This window comes from Schistocerca serialis, chromosome 4, assembly GCF_023864345.2.
Source record: "Schistocerca serialis cubense isolate TAMUIC-IGC-003099 chromosome 4, iqSchSeri2.2, whole genome shotgun sequence".
NCBI classification, from domain to species: Eukaryota; Metazoa; Arthropoda; class Insecta; order Orthoptera; family Acrididae; genus Schistocerca; species Schistocerca serialis.
The window spans coordinates 707660534-707666514 of NC_064641.1; the positions used below are offsets into that span (position 1 = coordinate 707660534).

General features: G+C 45.7%; 2 non-coding genes across 2 annotated transcripts; one reads left to right on the top strand and one right to left on the bottom strand.

Moving 5' to 3' along the window:
• Window positions 1-549: 549 nt before the first annotated feature.
• Window positions 550-621, bottom strand: Trnaw-cca (transfer RNA tryptophan (anticodon CCA)). Its single transcript has one exon. It is a non-coding gene; the product is annotated as a tRNA-Trp (tRNA).
• A 118-nt stretch (window positions 622-739) lies between these two features.
• On the top strand, window positions 740-811 carry Trnaa-cgc (transfer RNA alanine (anticodon CGC)). Its single transcript has one exon. It is a non-coding gene; the product is annotated as a tRNA-Ala (tRNA).
• The last annotated feature ends 5170 nt before the right edge of the window (window positions 812-5981 follow it).

Consider the following 5981-nt stretch of genomic DNA (forward strand, 5'->3'; position numbering starts at 1 on the left):
TACCCCCTGCGATTTTTTCTTATGGGGGTGTGTTAAGGATATGGTGTTTCGGCCACCTCTCCCAGCCACCATTGAAGATTTGAAACGAGAAATAGCAGCAGCTATCCAAACTGTTACGCCTGATATGCTACAGAGAGTGTGGAACGAGTTGGAGTATCGGGTTGATATTGCTCGTGTGTCTGGAGGGGGCCATATTGAACATCTCTGAACTTGTTTTTGAGTGAAAAAAAACCTTTTTCAATACTCTTTGTAATGATGTATAACAGAAGGTTATATTATGTTTCTTTCATTAAATACACATTTTTAAAGTTGTGGTATTCTTTTTGAATCACCCTGTATATTAGCGTTAAACGATATAAATATCAAAAATACTAGACACTTGGCGTCTGGAGAAAGAGCGAGTCGGCGCCTTCACCTTAATGTCAGAATGCGAAAATTGCACTAGTAGCTTTTTTCAAGCAAGTTCTGTTCGTCCGTTCTCTGCAATCGTTTGGTATTTAACTAAACTGACATACTCGCCTATGGCTTTCGTAAACGAAAATTTCATTGTGACCCCGACGTGATTTGAACACGCAACCTTCTGATCTGGAGTCAGACGCGCTACCGTTGCGCCACGGAGTCGAAGCTGCTCAGATGTTGTCATGAATAGGTTCCTCCAACACTTACTGTACCGTTCAAACCTAAGAAATAATGACAGTAGGATACACGAGACACTCGTCCCAGATGTATTTGCTCTGGCGGGGGTGTAACTCAGTGGTAGAGTGTCTGCTTCGCATGCAGAAAGTCCTGGGTTCAAATCCCAGCGCGTCCGATTTTTCTTTCTCCGTGCAGCAGTACATGAAAACTTTTGCCTATCACCATATTCTATAAAATTCAGTGTACAAGATTCTTCCCCCAAGCAAGTGGATTTCGTACAGTTCGACCTCATTGCGGGAGGACGATGACCTGCAAGACCCTGGGCTGCGATCCCCCCCATTGAAATGTTGCTCCAAAGCCTTCGGTATGGCGTGCGGAGTGCATCTCAAACATGTATTTGCAACTCACCGCGACAATCGTCATTTGTTTTTTCGAGATACTGAAAAATGAAGGGGGCACCCGGGATTGAACCGGGGACCTCTCGATCTGCAGTCGAATGCTCTACGACTTTTTTTATTTTTTTTTTATTTTTAAGGACTCGAACCCACAATCCCCGGTTTAGGAGACCGATGCCTTGTCTATTTTTTTTTTATAACGTCTGCGTAACACACAGAAGGTCCCCGGTTCGTTTGCGGGCGGAAACACGTTTTCGTCGCACTCAGCAAGACACTTGCTACGATCTCTACTGTGAGCATTTCAGTCAACTTCAAACGTTCCACCAGCAGGGTGCACATGGCTCAAATGAAACATAAAACTGTTTCAGAACTGGTTGTCGGATTTAGCGCTGACTTGGAGGCCTGGAAACGCGCTTAACAGCCGCCGCCATTCGATTTGCTACCATACCGTCGTACAAAACGCAAGGGCTCGTCCGGGATTTGAACCCGGGACCTCCTGCACCCGAAGCAGGAATCATACCCCCTTTTTTTTTCTTTTTACCAACGCCTTAGACCGCTTTTTTTTCTTTAAACCCGGGCCTCCTGGGAGAAAGCCAGGTATCCTAGCCACTTTTTCTTTTTCATACCATTGTAATGACCCAGGGCAGCTCGGTGGAGGCGCGTTGGGCAGGGGTCGAATCCCGAGGCCTGGCCATGACGTCTCCTCCTTCCTGCACTGAAGCACAGTGGCACCAATACGTAGTAATTATCCTTGGCTCGGAGTCGTATGATACTTATATGTGGACACGGGGCTTATGATGCGTTGTCTATCCAAACAGGTAAAAGCTTGGCAGGAAGGCAAAATAACTAAGAGCTAGCGAGAATGTCTTCCCTATCATGAAGTGAGATCAGTATGCCCCTATACCGGTGCCATTAATGCATCTGGCGCAGGAGCGATCAATAGAAGTGGAAACTTAACCAATCCCCTGCTTTTCGAAAACAATACTAAGCATATTCGCAAAGTCCCTCTTAAGATGTGGGAAAGATTGTTGCGTCCAGTACTCATGAAGCATGTAACCAATAAACGAAATAAAATCGGAAATACCATCACCATCAACCACTGCAAAAATGTAATGGCCAAGAAGCCACATAATGGTGTTGTTCTTTGTCCGGGGATAAAAAACCGTGTCCGGCCAGCAGAGAATATCAGTTGTAAATGCCGATTCCGAGCTCCTGGTGAGTAACGCCAATTGTCAGCGCAGCCAGTACCACATGCGAAGACGGTCAGCGCAGGTAAATCGGTGTGGGAGTGTATCAACACAACCACACGTTTGACAAAGCGGAGAGACACATAAACCTATACGAATCAGCTGATTAACTACCTTATACCATAGGGAGGCAACAGTTGCAGAATGAACGGGTAAGCTAATATTCGTCCATATGTTACGCCAATTAAAACGGGGATATTGCAAAACAATCGGGATGGAAGAAGAAGACCTGTGCCATTTGTCAAGCAGTGTTCGCGTAGTAAAAACAGGACGACGATGTAAGTGGAGATCCAGATAACTAATCTCAATGTAGAAGTCCCGAACATGCCGTAGCTTCGCATTTAGAGACCCTACGTTAATAGGCGGTGACAAGCTCGCAGGACGAACGACATGGAATAATCGCGAAGTAACAGTCGGGGACTCAGAAAATAAAAGATGGAGGGTGCGCTTAACATAAAGGGCCGCGGCCTTGACACGGACATCGGTGAACGACAAGCCACCCTCAAGACGCGGCTTCGTAAGAACATCACAACGTAATTTAAAAATGTGCCCACGCCAAATATATCTGTTAATAAGCTGGACCATTTTTGCACCCTGCATTCGGGGAAGCGGAAACAACTGAGCAACGTAATAGACTTTGCATAAAACATAAGTGTCTAATACACGCTTTTTTTGCAGTAGCGTTATCGAACGCCATGAGTGTTCTAATAAAACACCTTGAAGCTTGGAAATGGCCACTTGCCAATTTTTCGCAGCCATACGAAGAGGACACCGTTCAAGATAGATACCTAAATGTGTATGGAGTTAACAGCCGTAACCCACGGAACAACCACATGTTCAAAGCCCCGCAAATCCAGGAGTTTGCTTTTACGGGGGTTGAGACGAGAACCTGAGGCCGCAGCAAATTTATCTAGTTCCATGTTCAACCAAATCATCAGCATAAGCTGTTGCTGTCTGGGTAACCCCAGAGATTGTAAGACCACGAAGTGTCGAGTTGAGACGAGAGAGGAGTGGTTGAAGGGAGAGAGCATAAAGGGTCATGGATAAAGGGCTACCTTGCGGGACGCCACGTTTAATATCAATGACCTTCGTCAGCTGGCCATTAATGTCAATCTTAGCAGAAATGCCAGTCGTCATATTCTTAAATACCAGCAGCGCCTTTTCATTAAAACCGAGTCGGCGCAGCAGAAGCTCTAAAAACGAATGGGACACACGATCAAAAGCCTTACTAAAATCAACAAATGAAAGCGCACAGGAAATATTGGTGACAGCGACAATCGACACAATATCTCGATACCCCGCCAGAGGTGTCAAGATGGAGCGCCCCGGAAAGCAGCTTTGACAAGGAGTTATCACAGGTGTAAGCAAGAGGGATAGACGTGCATTAACAGCCCTAGCAGCCGTCTTATAATCAAAATTTAAAAGGGTTAAAGCACGAAAGTCACTAGCTGTCTTCAAATCAGCAGATTTTGGTAGCAGGACAACCGTACCTCTCTTGAAATCGGCTGGAATTGTGCCACCATTCAAAATTTCATTTACTATATCCGTAAAAACAGACCCTATAATAGTCCAAAAGCGAACAAAAAACTCCTTAGGAAGGCCATCCGGACCAGGAGATTTGTGAGATGGTGAACAAGCAATGAAAGCTGAAATTTCGTCTGCAGTAAAAGGAGCTAAAAATTCCGTATTATGGTCCTCTGTTAAAACTGATGAGATAGCAGTTAAAATCTCATTATCAACCGGATCAGAATCAGCCACAGCATGTAAGGTCTCATAGTAGCAGGTAAGTTCATGGGTTATCTGATTCTGTAAGGTAAGCCGGCGACCATCAGCTGCCATAAGGCCGTCAATCAATACACGTCGACGGTTCTTGTGGTGACGAAACAGATGGTACATAGAAGTCATTCCATGTGCTAAGGTGGACGGCGGTTTAGATTTAATCTTCAATCCTTCCATCTGAAGCCGTTTGATACTAAGGAGCTTGGCTTTAATTTTCCGAATCTCAGAAAGGTGGCACATGTCATTCGAGAAGTATCATAAAGTTCGCGAAGCACCGAATAATAATACTCTAAAGTCAGTTTGAGATCTCGCGCTCTATTATAACCGTAGGACATTAAAGTGCGACGTAGTTTTGGCTTCGCACAGTGGATCCACCAGTGAAGCTTAGACGGATAGTATCGCAGAGAACGTAAACATATGTCCCACGCCGTATTAGAGGTTCGTTGTCAGGGTCATCGAGCAAGGAGACATTTAATTTCCACAGCGGCCGATAAAGTTTAAGAGGCTGACGCTCCAAATTAATTATAACCGCAAGGGCACAAGGATCCGTAAAACTGGCTGGAATAACATCTACATTTAAAACAGAAACACTAAGGGGATCAGAAATATACAATCGGTCAAGTCGACTACTTGAGGTGGCAGTAAAAAATGTAAATTTATCTAAAGTGGGGTGTTTAACCTCCCACGCATCGCGCAGTCGTAGTTGACGTACAAGAGAATGTAGCTCGAAACAATAATTAAAATGAGGGGATTGGTCCTTAGCTTGTAATACACAATTAGAATCACCCCCCAATATCAAAGTCGCAGGATTTTTGCGTAAAAGATAAATCAGATCCTCTTTATAAAAACGAGACCTTTCCTGCCATTTGCTGGAACCAGAGGGGGCGTAAATATTAACCAAGGTTGTGTCAAATAACCGACAACCAATACCTCTTCCCGAGTCTAAGAGCTCAATTTCGGTAACGGGGATACCGTCACGAATTAGTAAGGCAGTACCTGTGGAAAACTCAGGCGCAAAATTTATAATAGTGCGAAAGCCAGGAACAAACAGGTGTGCAACGGAGACTTCCTGCAGGAAAACAACATCAGCTGCAGAGTCATAAATAAACTGCTGCAGAGACGCTAACTTCAGAGCAGATTGAATGCTATTTATATTTAAGGTAATAAACGTGTACGCCTGCAACATCAACCAAACAAGGGAAAATGAACCCTAATTACACCACATTAGAAGCAACTACATCCATATCATTAACATCAGACATGGCAGAGGGTGATTGCCCGGAATCAACGGAATCAGAGTCATCCTTTGCATGCTTGTGTTTTTTCCGCACCTCGTGAAGATTGGGGGGCACTTTCACCCGACGGCGTATCTGATGCACACCAGATTCAAGAGCAGGTGGAGTGGGGGGTCCGAGATCAGGCACGTCAACCAAGGCATCCGAAGGATTAGCAGGGCGAGAGGAATCAGAAGAAGGAGCCAGCAAGGGGAAAACTGCATCAGGAACATCGGCACCGGCATCAGAAGGTGTAGGTATTGGAAGTGTAGGAGGTGGAGAGATAGGTTTGGAATCCGCTGAAGCGGAGCGCGCAGTTCTAGGAGCGATTTTCCGACAAACAGCTGGCTGCACCGAAGTGTCGTCAACATGTTGTGATGCCTGTGTCGGGGGGGGGGGGGGGGGGATGTCAACACCACCTCGACCGTATGTTGGGGCTCTTGCGCCGACGGCGTGGCAGCAAGTTTGACGTCATCAGCCAAAGCAGGAGACACAGCGGGAACAGAATCCGAAACAGGCATGGGAGATTCCGGAATTCTCTCGTCAGATTCGCAAACTGGCTGCGAAACAGCAGCTTCGTCATCAGTGCTACCGGTATCACTAGCACGACGGCGTTTGTTATTGGAAACAGACGGGATCGGTGTAGGAGC